We start from the raw sequence: 15661 nt of genomic DNA, 5'->3' as shown, positions 1-15661 counted from the left end.
GGAACAGGAATTGAAATGGGAACCCTGATAACTGACTGACATAAACTTTCTGTCTTGTTCTCTTTTGGCTCAGAAATATGAAACATCTGATCCAGGGGAACCTAAGGCAAGTCCTTGGGGCATGTTAGTAATTTATTACAGCTGAGGAAACAAGCAGGAAGATGGAACTGTCTTAAATGAATTAATTTCTTTCACATGGAAATTTTATGGGGGTTAAAGATTCAGGCTTCAACCTTCCCAGTTATGCAGTAATAAGAATATGGGAAAAAGACCTCTTCTCCCTCTTTTTTGTTTTGGTACTAATAAAAAGTCCTTTCTTGCTCTTCATAGGCATCTTTACCTTATGTATAGTAATATTGCTTCAAACCACACATACATTCAGCAAAAACTTAATGAGTCATCACTTGCCTATCCTCCACCTCACTCTTAGAAGAAATTCACTGTTGTCATGGTTTAACCCCAGCCAGCAACTAAGCACCATGCAGCCATTCACTCACTCCCCCCCACCCAGTGGGATGGGGGAGAAAATCGGGAAAAGAAGTAAAACTCTTGGGTTGAGATAAGAACAGTTTAATAGAACAGAAAAGAAGAAACTAATAATGATAATGATAACACTAATAAAATGACAACAGCAATAATAAAAGGATTGGAATGTACAAATGATGCACAGTGCAATTGCTCACCACCCGCTGATCGACGCCCAGTTAGTCCCCGAGCAGCGATCCCCTGCCCCCACTCCTCCCAGTTCCTATACTAAATGGGATGTCACATGGTATGGAATACTCCTTTGGCCACTTTGGATCAGCTGCCCTGGCTGTGTCCTGTGCCAACTTCTTGTGCCCCTCCAGCTTTCTCTCTGGCTGGGCTTGAGAAGCTGAAAAATTCTTGACTTTAGGCTAAACACTACTGAGCAACAACTGAAAACATCAGTGTTATCAACATTCTTCTCATACTGAACTCAAAACATAGCACAGTACCAGCTGCTAGGAAGACAATTAACTCTATCCCAGCTGAAACCAGGACAACTGTATGTTCAAAGATGAAAAAATGAGGATGATTTTGGAGCCAAGTGAATTTGTGCCAGGTGAATTGAATTTTAGAGCAAAGTCTGGGTGATTTTTTGCAGCATGTTTTTCTGTGGCAGTAGTGCATACATTTAGGTTATGTTCTAGCAAACCTGAGATGCCAGGGCACAGGATCAGGCATGGTCCTGCAGTTGTCTTTACAGTTTAGTTGTTAGCATGTTCCCTGCCATGCATTTGACCCACACCAGATAGATCAGGTGACTTTCAGACTCCATGTAAAAGATCCACATTGAGTTCTGCCCAAACAGAGATTTACTGAAGTCAGACATGCTAGTGCTGTGTTTGCATTAGTTAAACAGTGCCGCAGAAGAGGGAGAGGATGGCTTCCTCCTCCTGAGAAATGCCCTGACAAGGCTACATATAAATCTTTCATCCTTCCAGATGGACAAAAAGAAAGAGAAGAAAGTGGCAAAACTTCCTTGATGGGCAGACATCTGGCATTGGCAGATTTTTTTTCTATTAATTGAGCCTATTTTAGGGGACAGAATTTTGAACCTGGACTTCCACTGCTGCAGTGCATGCTGCCCAATAGCCAAAACTGTTTGTTGCATTTGCAGCATGTTTATTTCTCCATTTAAAGTTATATCCTAGATCTAGGATAGTTTCCAATTTTCCAAATTGTGAACAGCACTTGCAGGTTGGCTGCTGACCTCTGGCTGGTCACAAAATGTGTATTGTAGCTGGTACCTCAGGTGAAAAACCAGGAAAATCTATGAATTTTGCCCCTTGGTGTTTCTGACTTGGGCAATACTACATGGGCACTGAATGCTGGGTAATGGGGTGCCATGAATCAGCCCAGGGAGTTAGGAAAGGAAGGGAGTGGGATTCTGCTTGCTGGCGAGCAGCTTGTGTGCCCGCTTCCCTTTCAAGCAGATTACTGTAAAGCCTCTCAAACAGGATACCTGAGAAGGAGGTGTCACTAGTTATGATCAAAAATGTTGGCCTTCCTGTTTAATACAAATCTGCTTAAAGGGGACACAACTCAACCTGAGGTCCACAAACCTCTGCTGCCAAATGCCTCCACTGGCAGTGGCAGCTGGCACCATTGCTGGCGGTGGTAGCTCTCAGCTCTGTGCCAAGCCATGAATGGTCTTACTGAGGTTTGAATATTGTTGTCTGGGAATCCCTGACCCGTGGTCCTATTACAGACCTCACAGACATGCTCTTCTGAATTCTGATCCCATTTTCAATCACTGTGCAGCAATAATGACACCTGAGGCACAGTGCCTCCCTTGGAAAATAACTCAGCCACTTTAATTCTCTACCTCAGTTTCCCCATCGTAACAATAAGGACAAATATATTGTGAAGACTCACCAGGACCTAAGACACGTATGCACACTATTTTGAGTGCATGCATCCTACTTGCACCCCATCCTGACTTGTTTGTCTCTTCTAGTTCTTTTTGGCTTGCAATGTCCTGAGTCAGGACTCACATATAGTACCTCATAAAATTAAGCCCTGCCCTAGGCTCTTGGTTCTGTACCAGCACAAACTTTAACAGCCGTAAATGCTGAGAGGATTAAGTGGAAGCACTCTTGAATCTTTTAGAGGAGGGTATGTGTTTTTTTAGAAGCAACGGGGTGTAAAATACCAATCAATCCAAGATAGCAGTGTTTTACGCTCACACAGCAATATATATAAAGGGCCATCTGAGGTGCAAGGTAGGAGAAAGCCTGGCCTGATGCCTGCTCACTGCCATCAACCTGTACTGTAGGAGTGAGCCCTAACAATTTGGATACTACAAAGCAAAGTTAATTTAAGGGGAGGAAAAGTGATCATGGCCATAGTATGATTCAAAGCAGGCAAGTGAGCTGCTGCATTAACTCTTTTGAACAGAGTTTCCTGGAGGGACCTCTGAGCATTGACCTCAAGCACAAGACTTAAGTTTTTGCCAACTTTATTTGAGGAGGAATAAGGGTGGGAGGAATGTTTTCTCGATGGGAAAAAAAACTCACCCTGTTAAAGCTTTCTGTTGCCAGGGAAGTTCAAGGAAAATTCAAGAAAACTCCTTTTTATGTTCTTTATGATGTTTACTCTGTTGCACAGTGCCAAGATAGGGATGAGAAAGGCTACAGCATGATGCAAGGCTGCAAAAGCTGTGTCCTTAATAGTGTGATATAAATATTGTGTTTCTCTTTGCCTTCTGCCAAGTGCTGCAGGGAAAATCTGGCCTAAATAACAAAATGAGAAGCCATGAGAGGGGCTGCTGGCTCTCGTCAGTCAGCTGTCCCCTGGGCCAAGCCTACAGCTCCAATGGGAAGAACACAGCGGATGTTTAATGAAAGGGCTGCTACGGCTTATCTCCATGTGCAATGGACTCTTGTGAACTCGCTTGCTTTGAAAGACATGTGGCCCACTATGCTGGTATTGTTGGCTCTTGCTTTAAGCACAGCCGCATGATTCATATAGGAGCTGTGTGATACATTAGCCAAGGAAAGCTTCCCCTTTTCCCTCCCCAGTTAGGAATAAACTCAGCAGAAGGCCATAGAGGTCATAAGATCTGCCTGTTATTGTATTTTACAGGAAGGAAGATACATTGTCTTAAGATCAGTTTATCAGCTGACTTTCCTGTGAAGAAGACAGAGGCTATTTTCCTGTGTATCACCACCCCTGTAATTCAGAAATGAACGCACTGTGTTTGCATGTCCTGTCACCTCAGCTGTGCGCATTTCTGAAACAGCCCAGTATTAAGCAAACAAATAAAAAAGCCATTGTGAGACTGTGCAGAATCAACATCTCTTATCAAACTGCCCAATGAGAGGGGATAAATCTCTTCTTTGAGGCTGCCTGACATCTTGCTCCCTCCCTTCCTCTCAGTGTCAATGCACAATTAAATCCCTTGTGATGAAATACTCTGCTGATAAATGTGGGGAGTTACAAGGATGCTGAGAGCAGCAAAGATCCTAGTAGCCTTCTCTGCTTTCAAGGTGCCTTCTTTTGAGCCTACTGCTTCAAAAATCCACAAGTATTCAGGTTTGTTTGGTTTGGATTTGTTGGGTTTGTCTTTTAAAGCCCCGGGTCTCTGCAGATTTTTTTAATCAGCTCTGCCTTTTCTGTGCAAGGGAACAAGCAGTGTGCAGAGCTGGCTGCCTCCCCCATGGCCTCCTCTCCGAGGTCCCTGCTTTCATAAGGTTTTCAGCTGGGGAATGGTTGCGTTTCCTCTCTGTGCTCACTGTGACAAATGCATTTTTGTGATCAGGAAACTGCAGATGTTACAGATTCACTAAGGCATATCTTATTAGCTAATGATTCTTAATCTCGGAAGGATTACACATATTGAATAACTGACAAACAGTTGAAGGGAATCATCCTGGCTCTGAAGTATTTACAGTGACAGCTTTAATTGATTATGTTCTCTTTTTATACATCTGTAAAGCTAAAATAATCCTCCAGTGCTCCCTGCATCTTAAGAGCACTGATTAACCTAGCAAGAAACAGCATTTGCCAGAATAAAATTGCTGGTTTTCAAATAACTCTGCTGGGCTGCAAACCTGTGTTGCACAGGAAAACAGCTACTAATCTTTGATATCTTTAGTATCCATTAATTTTTGCAACATTCATCTGGTTAGATTTTTCATCTGGTTTTGCATTGCTATGCATTTCCTCCATCTACACAGAAAACCTTTGGCCTCTAGTGCTCAGCGTCTTCAGATTCCTGTAATAATCCAGAGGAAGGGGCTGAAAACTGGGTCAGAGCAGACCCCATTGCATTCGCAAGATAGCAAGAGTTTTGGTTTTGAGGCAGGGTCAGGACTCACACCACTGTTCCTGAGACATTTTCATTAACTGTGAGGTGAATTCCTTTTTCATAGTTTTCAGTCAGTGTCTGAAAATATTTCATACCCAGATCTTCATCCAGGTCCATGCCTGCAGTTTACAGTTATGCAAGGTGAAGGAATAAGCTTCATGTGCAAGCTTCGGCATATTACTATGCATTAAATATTTTTATGTATTTTGATCACCCTGCATGTAATATGTATATATTTATTTGGAAGTATTACAAAACCGCCATGTTTATTCTCAGACAATGTTGGTAGCTGAATATGTACTAGACCTTGTCGGTAGCTAACTGGATGTTCCCCACACTACCTAAGAAACTGAACTCAGATAATTTTTTGAGAAATGTTTATAAAAACCCTTCATGGATATCAGAGTATAACCCTAAAACATGAAGATGACATTTTATAATAGAAATGGTACATTAATGTTCTGGCAGTACAAAAAAAGAACTTGTGCTGTTCTGTTTATTCTAGATTATTTGGAAAATCCCTAGTCATATTGAATCTAAGTTGGAGTATCTATGAGGGGATTATAACAAAGCTGAAATGGGAGGCAAAAGAAGAGGCAGAATCCTTCCAAGCTTTGTTGTTACACAAATGGGGTTTGGTTTGAACTCTTTAATTTTCCACTTGCCAGCCTACATCTAAGAAGTGACCCTGTTTGGATTTCCACAAAGAATCTCATTCTTTTTCAATAAAAAGACCTGGCAATAATTCTGTTGGCACTAGATGAAGAGCTTGCTTATTCCACTGGTGATGGTTTCTTTTGTTCTTATCTAGTTTAATGAAAACTTCATTAAAAAAAGACTGAAAGTCTATAAAGCTTATTTATTGTCCTGGTTTCAGCTGGGATAGAGTTAACTGTCTTCCTAGTAGCCGGTACAGTGCTATGTTTTGAGTTCAGTATGCAAAGAATGTTGATAACACTGATGTTTTCAGTTGTTGCTCAGTAGTGTTTAGACTATAGTCAAGGATTTTTCAGCTTCTCATGCCCAGCCAGCAAGAAAGCTGGAGGGACACAGGAAGTTGGCACAGGACACAGCCAGGGCACCTGACCCAAAGTGGCCAACAGGGTATTCCATACCATGTGACGTCCCATTTAGTATAGGAACTGGGAAGTGGGGGCAGGGAATTGCTGCTCGGGGACTAGCTGGGTGTCGATCGGCAGGTGGTGAGCAATTGCCCTGCGCATCATTTGTACATTCCAATCCTTTTATTACTACTGTTGTCATTTTATTAGTGTTATCATTATCATTATTAGTTTCTTCTTTTCTGTTCTATTAAACCGTTCTTATCTCAACCCAGGAGTTTTACTTCTTTTTCCCAATTTTCTCCCCCATCCCACTGGATGGGGGGGGAGTGAGTGAGCGGCTGCGTGGTGCTTAGTTGCTGGCTGGGGTTAAACCACGACATTTATATACATTTGTTTGGGTCATATGCCAAGGGGCCACCTGTTATTGTAGAAGTCATTGCACTGGGGAGAAATGGGGTTAATAATAGCACTTTTTGCGAGCAGCAGTCTTTATTCAAAAAGCATGAACAAGTGAAGCAAACTGCAGGGCTTGAGACAGGCATATGAGCAATGCAACGATTTTAACTTTACAGTAATTCATTGCAACTATTTTCTTTGCAAACTTTCCAGAAAGTCCTATGAAATCCAACAGGGAGGGGGTGCCTTTGCTCTTTAAAGTCAAGAAAGTACTGAAGAGATGTATCTTCTTTGCACATGGATTTTTTTGATTCACTCCAAATACTGTAAAGCAGGGATCTAGTTCTCTAATTAACTCCATGTAGGTGTCTTCAAAGTTGCATTAGGAATACAGGGGTTTTTTCTGTCAGTAGTACTGGTCAAAACTTTCTGAATTTTGCAACTTTTTGACAAAACATGGTGCCATATTTTCCACCATGTCAGCCACTTGTCAAGTTCAATGGGTTGTCAGATCCTAGGAGATCTGATTTTCAAGAACTTTTCTTACCAGCTTTCTCTTGCTGCAGCCATGCATATTGGATGCTTGCCTTTAGAAGAGGGACAGTTTTCCAATACAAAAGTTTGCACTTATAGCAAGATTCAAATAAGAGATGGATCTTTAAACACTAGCAAGAATGTGAAACATTTCAATAGAAAATTCTTTTCAGAAGGGCCGTAGCAGCTCACATCTCAGACCTGACCAGCCTCTGTTAAGATTAGAGGACTCCCAAGAGACAAATTTTTCTCAATATCTGCCCCTTGGGGAATTTCTATACCTTCTTCCAATGCCCTCATTGGAGATGGGGCGCGATGTGACCGTGTGTGTATTTGGTGATGTGAGAGACTGAAAGAGTTAATGTTTCAAACATTGTGGTGGGGCAAGTTCTGCCTAAGGACAAACTCTGCATAGCAACGAACCCTGAACGGCAGGTGAGAAGCATGCTCCAGTGCCCGCCCAAAGGAGGGGCAAAAAGACTATAAAAGGACACAAACTGAAGCCCCATGCACATGCACTGGACCCTTAGGCTGGCTGGACCAACGCTGGAACCAGGACTGGTGAAATCTTTCTCTTTTGTCTCTCTCTCTCTCTCTTTTTTTTCCGTAATCCCTACACCTCATCCCTTTAGACATAAACCGTTGACCAAGTCTGGGACTAGGAGTGGATCTAGCCGCCCCTAGGCTCCTCTCTGAGAAGGAGTCTAGAAAGCAAGGGGGTCCACTCTGAACCTTGTGACTCAATGGGAGGGCTTTCCTTATTGTCTTCCCTGAACTGATCCCCAAATAAGCAAGGCTTGTAGTATATGTTTGGTAATGCCTGGTTAGCACATTACACAGGTTACTGAGGTAGTTTCATGCCAATTCTTGTTCTGAGTGAATAAAAGTTGAGTTTTGTGAGTTAAAGGATCCCTGGTGTCATTTCACCTTAATCCTGACCTGGGAATCAGCAAACCTGAGTCGTTGTCCTGAGAAATTGGGAAGTGACATTTTAATTGGTGTCATGGACAGGATTCCCTGAGTCGAGGAGGATCTGATGGGAATAACAATGATCCACCCAATTTACAGGCAGGGAGATTCAGGAAGTGACTTCACAGCCATTGGCCGGGAGAGGTCCAAGCAGTGGCAAGCCATGGCTGCCTGGGAAATGATGGAGCTTGACGGCTTTCCCCTTCTGAAAAATTGGAAGAATATAAGGCACGTCCCACCCCACCGGGGATGATATGGGCTCACAATAGTTGGCATGATCCTAAATCAGTGGCAGAAAGGATTATGGTATTAGCGAAAGAGCAAAAACAGAGACTGGGAAAAGGAAAGGCAATAGTATGTGTGCTCTAATGGCAGCCCAACAGTATAGGAATGTAAGCAAATCTGCTGAGGAAGAAAGCATAAAGTCTCTCCAAGACTTAGTGAGGGAACTGCAAAATCAATTGGTGGAGGAAAGGGCTAGAAGGGAAAGAGCAGAGACCCTGTTAGATGTGGAATGCAAGGTGAATCACCAACTTTGCACTGACCTGTTTGATTTACGAGATAGGGAGACAATACTGTGTGAGGCACTTAAGGACCGGAGCGGAGCTAGGGACTCCGATTCTGAAAGCAAGGCTGGTTTTCCATCCCTAGCAAAGGGAGATGAATGAGAGTCCCAAAAACCTAAACCACTTTACCCTTTAAAAGATTTGGAAGATTGGAGGAAAACCTTATCTCTTAAGGAAAGTAAAGCAGTATTACGCCCTTTGATAAAAACTGAGATAACAGATGCTGGGGAGGAAGGTGAAGAGACTGTGGTAAAACAGATACCATACTCAGCCTCGGACTTGTCTAAGTTCCAGGAAAAGTTTAGCCACTTGGTGAAGGAGACTGAGACTGAATATGTGTGGAGGGTGTCGCTGACAGGGGGTGACAGAATCATGCTATCAGAGGATGAAGCCCAAGGATATTGGGGGCCGGGGGTGTTTCTTATGGTAGATGACCCTAGAGAACCTTGGTCACTGACCCAAAGGGCGGCTTATTGGGCAGGAGATTTAGACTCTCTAGAAAGAGGAGATCCAATCAGTAATGATACCCCCAATATTGATCATTTAACTGAAAGCATCCGAAAAACTGCCTGCCTCCAACTCATGCATCATAGATAATTAATCCTGATGCAACCATCCCCAATGCTATTGGTAGCCGATCCCAATGGAATAACCAAGCTTATAAGGGGCTTGCCAGACTCCCTAAAATTATATGCAATTCAGTTGCAAGACTGGTTAAGGGATACCCTGACTCCGCAAGCAGGAAATCCTGCCAGGCTGAGAACAGGCAGAGCCTTAACCTGGGGGGAGGTCACCCAGGAATTAATTAATTATGGAAGGAGAATGGGAGTAATTGGAGGAACCGGTAAACAACAGGCAGTGGTACGGAGAATAAAACCAAGAGAACAACACCCCCACCCCCCCCCGCCAAGAAATCAGGGGGTCAGGAGGAATTTATTATGGGCCGAAGGAATTGAGAGGGGAATTCCCTGAGATTTAATGGAGGGGATGCCCACCATGGCACTGGAGAAGCTTGTCCATGTGTGGAAGGGAAAGGGGGAAATACCCCCAAAAGAAGGACCACCTGTATGTCTGCTGATATAGGCAGTGCAAAGTCTGCTCACCTATGGTCAAATCACACCCAGTGTGGTGGGTTGACCCTGGCTGGATGCCAGGTGCCCACCAAAGCCACTCTATCACTCCCCCTCCTCAGCTGGACGGGGGGGGGGGGAAATATAACAAAAGGCTTGTGGGTCAAGATAAGGACAGTTTAATAAAGTGACAGCAAAGGTCGCACGCGAAAGCAAAGAAAAACAAATTATGTTATTCTCTACTTCCCATCAGCAGGCGATGTCTAGCCGCTTCTCGGGAAGCAGGGCTTCAGTATGCGTAGTGGTTGCTCCAGAAGACAAAAATGCCCCCCTTCCCTCTCCCTTTACTTAGCTTTTATATCTGAGCTGACGTCATATGGAATGGAATATCTGTTTGGTTAGCTTAGGTCAGCTGTCCTGGTTATGTCCCCTCCCAAGATCTTGCCCTGCCCCAGCCTGCCATTGAGGGGGGGCAAAAATGTTGGAGAGACAGCCTTGATGCTGTGCCAGCACTGCTCAGCAGTAGCCAAAACACTGGTGTGCTATCAACACCTTTCTAGCTACTGATGCAGAGCACAGTGCTACAAGGGCTGCTATGGGGAGAATTAACTCTATCTCGGCCAGACCCAATACACCTTCCTGGGATGCTGCTGAGAAACAGAGGAGCATCATGGACTTGCCATACCAAACACTGAAGGTGCATGCTCAGTTCAGTCATTCTTTTTCAGTTGTTTCTGGTAGAAAAAAAAAGTGCTTAATATCTTGCTCTTTAACAGGAACTGTCAAGAGGGAGACCTCTGATAACCAAATAATAGATTATGCTGTTCCAAAAATATGCATTTTTTCCTTTCTTTATCTCACCCATACATAGGATGCTTATCAAATTTCATCTATAATGTTTCAAAATTTTAATGTCTAATTTAACTGAAGCTTCTCTGGAATGCTCTCATTAAAGTGCTTCACAAAAAGTAGGTAATAAAATAAGAGTAATTAATTTGGGATCTTGTAAGGAACCAAGTAACACCAGAAAACATTAAACTAAACTATTTCATTCTCTCTTGGTAAATTGTGTTGTCTTAAACCATGGTCCTACTATTTTGGAAACAATGAATGGTTCTTCCATTTGTGAGGTTCTTCATGAGACCAGTTATCCTGGATTGCAGGATCCCTAAGATGCAGCTGTTATATTAGATGCCTGTAAAAATGCCTTTAAATAATAGACCACTGTAATACTTCCCATGTAGTCCCTTGCTACTAATTGATTTCATTTTCTTCATGAAATGTAGCTTTTAAAGTTCAAACAAAAAGCAGATTCTTATCCAAGTGATTCCTCCTTCTAGTAAGGATAAGGGAGGGCAGAGGTGAGTGTGGTGTCCTTTCAGTCAGTGATGAGTAAGTGCAGAGTCTATATCTTCAGATAACTGAGGATAAATGTTGGTTAATTCAGGGTTATGTGCTTGTCAGATAAACCCTCTGAATAAAAACATGACAAGATGCTATGAGACCAAGGCAGGGAGCTCAAACAGCATCATATAGGTGACCCTGTCATTTAAGAATAGAATAGAATAGAATTTAAGATGAACTTGGATTAATAATGGTCCTTAACAAGCTGCCAGTCCCTAAGGAAAGCCTTTTGTGCCTTTTCCCTGATGCTTTTGTATTCGCTTACTTGATGGCCACAAACCAGCCCTAGCTGAGTTACAGTCAGTCCTAGGGCAGCTTGGGAAAATGAAGCTTCTTTCTCCTTGTCTTCCTTGTCCTCTTGCTTTTTTCCCCCTTTCTTTGCCTTTCACTGCCACACAAATCATAAAAAATTGCAGGCTGGGGGTCAAGCTCTGTAAAACATTGTCCTGGGTTCAGCTGGGATAGAGTTAATTTTTACAGGAACCTGGGAGGTGGGGGGCATAGCCGGGGCAGCTAACCTGAACTAGCCAAGGAGCTATTCCATACCATGTGACATCATGCTCAGTATATATATATGGGGAGCGGGCTGGGGGGAGTCCTCTCGACTTTCAGTGGGGGAAGTGGCGGAGCGTCGGGTTCCGGGTGGTGAGCAGTTGCACTGTGCATCACTCTTTTTGTATATTCTTTCATTAGTACCATTGTTGTTGTTGTAACCTTTTTTTTTGTGTGTTTTGTCCCAGTAAACTGCCTTTATCTCAACCCTCGAGGTTCCGGGTTTTTTTTTTCCCTTTTCTCTCCTCTGATTCTCCTCCCTATCCCACCGGAGGGGGGCGGGAGGAGTGAGTGAGCGGCTGCGTGGTCCTTTGTTACCCGCTGGGCTGAAACCACCACAGTGCTTTTTGGTGCCCAACGTGGGGCAGGAAGGGAGTTGAGATAACGACAGATCTGGCCAGAGCGTGTTGAAACAAATTTGTCATATGCATTTCTTATATTAGATAAATAGATGTTAGGCACAATGTTGATTCATTTGTTTACATGGTGGCATTTTGTAAGTTCTTATATGCTCTATGTATTGCCTGTAGTTGCATATCTCATCTCTGGGAGAGTGATTGGGATTATCATTTTGCTGTACTGGGCAATGTCGACTTGTGAAATGATTACATCACTGGTCATGAGGTTAAGCTGGTATCTGTATGAGGCAGTGATATCATTTCCATACTTCGGGCACCTTCTATCGGATTTTATTGGTAATTACACCCAATCCATGGGGAAGTGAGGGGGGGATACTTCCCCCCATCCGTTCGCCTCCCTTCTCTCCTTCCGACTAATTACAACAGCTTTTGAAAATTTTGGATATCCTTGGGATGCGCAAGCCAGTGTGCTGTTAGTGCTATGCCTCCTGACTATGTTTCAGGTCTTGTTTAGGGCTACAAAAAGGCTCTTTAAGAATACCACCCAGAGATCTGCCCCAAAGCTGGATATTCATGGGTGGCACGGCATGTGGGAGGATATGGGCAGGTATCTAGAGAACTTCTCACCTCCAGTGGCTTGGAAGTTCACTCCCAAACAACTACAGAACCCTCATGAAGTGGTAGAATATTTGAAAGAAAAATGCTGTGGCTATTCCAAAGACGTACAACTCGCTGCACTGTGTTGGGCCCTGGCCAGTATCTACCAAACACTGCTTGATATTAGGCAGCACCCTCAGGGGGAAAAGGGGGAAAAGATGGAAAACCGGGCAACAGGCACCGTGGCTACCCAAACCCCGACAACAGGCACTGTGGCTACCCCAACCCTGACAACAGGCACCGTGGCTACCCCAACCCCAGTAACAGATACTGCAGCTAAACCAGAGAACCAACCTGTGCCAGTATCAGTCGCCCCTGTACAGAAAAAGAAACACACAAAGAAATCAGTTCGCTTAGTGAGAGATGAAGATGAACCAGGGTCATCGCGAGAACAGGAGGAAGAGGCAGAACCTGAAATAATTACCCGATCTCTATCCCTGAGTGAGTTGCGTGACATGCGAAAAGATTTTAGCCGCCACCCGGGTGAGCACATTGTTACCTGGCTGCTCCGATGCTGGGATAATGGGGCCAGTAGTTTGGAATTAGAGGGTAAGGAAGCCAAGCAGTTGGGATCTCTGTCTAGGGAAGGGGGCATTGACAAGGCGATTGGGAGAAAAACACAAGTCCTCAGCCTCTGGAGGCGACTTCTGTTAGGTGTAAAGGAAAGATACCCCTTCAAGGATGAAGTTATATGTCACCAAGGCAAGTGGACCACCATGGAGAGAGGTATCCAGTACCTGAGGGAATTAGCCGTGCTGGAGGTGATTTATAATGATCCAGAAAATGGGCAGTCACCCACAGATCCAGATGAAGTCCAATGCACACAACCGATGTGGCGGAAGTTTCTACAAAGTGCACCACCAACCTATGCCAACTCATTGGCAGTAATGTCCTGGAAAGAAGGCTATGGACAAATGGTGGATGAATTGGCTGTCCAACTCCAGCAATACAAAGGAAGTCTCTCTTCCTCCCTACGGGCCTGTGTCTCGGCTGTAGAGGAATTGTCCCGAGAGTTCCAGCAATTCAAAGTGGATATGTCCTCCTCCCCACCTGTACAGGCCCGCATCACAGCTATTGGGAGTAAGCATTCCTCTGCCCAAGAGAGAGGAGAGAGAAAGTACACACGACGGGCTAACCTGTGGTTTTACCTGCGTGACCATGGGGAGGACATGAGGAAGTGGGATGGAGAACCTACCTCAGTCCTGGATGCACGGGTACGGGAGTTGCGAGAAAAAGCAACCAGAAAAGAGGATTCTTCTTGGAAAAATGCTGCTCCAGTTTCCTGTGAGCAGTCCCCCGGATGCAGTAGATGGGCTGATCTCATTTCTGATCCTCTTGAAGGGACTTCTGATTCATGTGTGCAAAAAGTGAGTAACGGATATTCTAACCAGGATTAGAGGGGCCCTGCCTCCAGCCAGGTGGAGGAGAGGGACAACCGAGTCTACTGGACAGTGTGGATTTGATGGCCTGGCACATCAGACCCACAGGAATATAAGGCTCTAGTAGACACTGGTGCACAATGCACCCTAATGCCATCAAGTTATAAAGGGGCAGAACCCATCTGTATCTCTGGTGTGACAGGGGGATCCCAAGAGCTAACTGTATTGGAAGCTGAAATGAGTCTAACCGGGAATGAGTGGCATAAACACCCCACTGCAACTGGCCCAGAGGCCCCGTGCATCCTTGGCATAGATTATCTCAGGAGGGGGTATTTCAAGGACCCAAAAGGGTACCGTTGGGCCTTTGGTATAGCTGCATTGGAGACGGAGGAGATTGAACAGCTGTCTACCCTGCCTGGTCTCTCTCAAGACCCTTCGGTTGTGGGGTTGCTGAAGGTTGAAGAACAACGGGTGCCAATTGCTACCACAACGGTGCACTGGCGGCAATATTGCACCAACCGAGACTCCCTCATCCCCATGCATAAGATGATTTACCAACTGGAGAGCCAAGGAGTGATCAGCAAGACTCACTCACCCTTTAATAGTCCCATATGGCCCGTGCCGAAATCTAATGGGGATTGGAGACTAACAGTAGATTATCGTGGGCTGAATGAAGTCACGCCACCGCTGAGCGCTACTGTGCCGGTTATGTTAGAGCTTCAATATGAACTGGAATCAAAGGCAGCTAAGTGGTATGTCACAATTGACATTGGTAATGCATTTTTCTCCATTCCTTTGGCAGCGGAGCGCAGGCCACAGTTTGCTTTCACTTGGAGGGGCGTCCAGTACACCTGGAATCGACTGCCCCAGGGGTGGAAACACAGCCCCACCATTTGCCATGGACTGATCCAGACTGCACTGGAAAAAGGTGAAGCTCCAGAGCACCTGCAATACATTGCTGACATCATCGTATGGGGCAACACAGCAGAAGAAGTTTTTGAGAAAGGGAAGAAAATAATCCAAATCCTTTTGAAGGCTGGTTTTGCCATAAAAGAAAGTAAGGTCAAGGGACCTGCACAGGAGATCCAGGTCTTAGGAGTAAAATGGCAAGACGGGCGTCGTCACATCTCCATGGATGTGATTAACAAAATAGCAGCTATGTCTTCACCGACTAATAAAAAGGAAACACAGGCTTTCTTAGGTGTTGTGGGCTTTTGGAGAATGCATATTCCAAATTACAGTCAAATTGTAAGTCCTCTCTACCAAGTTACCCGGAAGAAGAACGATTTTAAATGGGGGCCTGAGCAACGACAAGCCTTTGAACAAATTAAGCGGGAGATTGTTCATGCAGTAGCCCTTGGGCCAGTCCGGACAGGACCAGATGTTAAAAATGTGCTCTACACTGCAGCTGGGGAGAATGGCCCTACCTGGAGCCTCTGGCAGAAAGCACCTGGGGAGACCCAAGGCCGACCCCTGGGGTTTTGGAGTCGGGGATACAGAGGATCCGAGGCCCGCTATACTCCAACTGAAAAAGAGATATTGGCAGCATATGAAGGAGTTTGAGCTGCCTCAGAAGTGGTTGGTACTGAGACACAGCTCCTCTTAGCACCCCGACTGCCAGTGCTGGGCTGGATGTTCAAAGGGAGGGTCTCCTCTACACATCATGCAACTGATGCCACATGGAGTAAGTGGGCCGCACTGATCACACAACGAGCTCGCATAGGAAACCCCAGTCACCCAGGAATTGTGGAAGTGATCATGGACTGGCCAGAAGGCAAAGATTTTGGAATGTCGCCAGAGGAGGAGGTGACACGGGCTGAAGAGGCCCTGCTGTATAATAAACTGCCAGAAAATGAGAGGCAATATGCCCTGTTCCC

This window comes from Haliaeetus albicilla, chromosome W, assembly GCF_947461875.1.
Source record: "Haliaeetus albicilla chromosome W, bHalAlb1.1, whole genome shotgun sequence".
Taxonomy (NCBI): Eukaryota; Metazoa; Chordata; class Aves; order Accipitriformes; family Accipitridae; genus Haliaeetus; species Haliaeetus albicilla.
Note: the sequence above shows the minus strand (reverse complement) of the source record.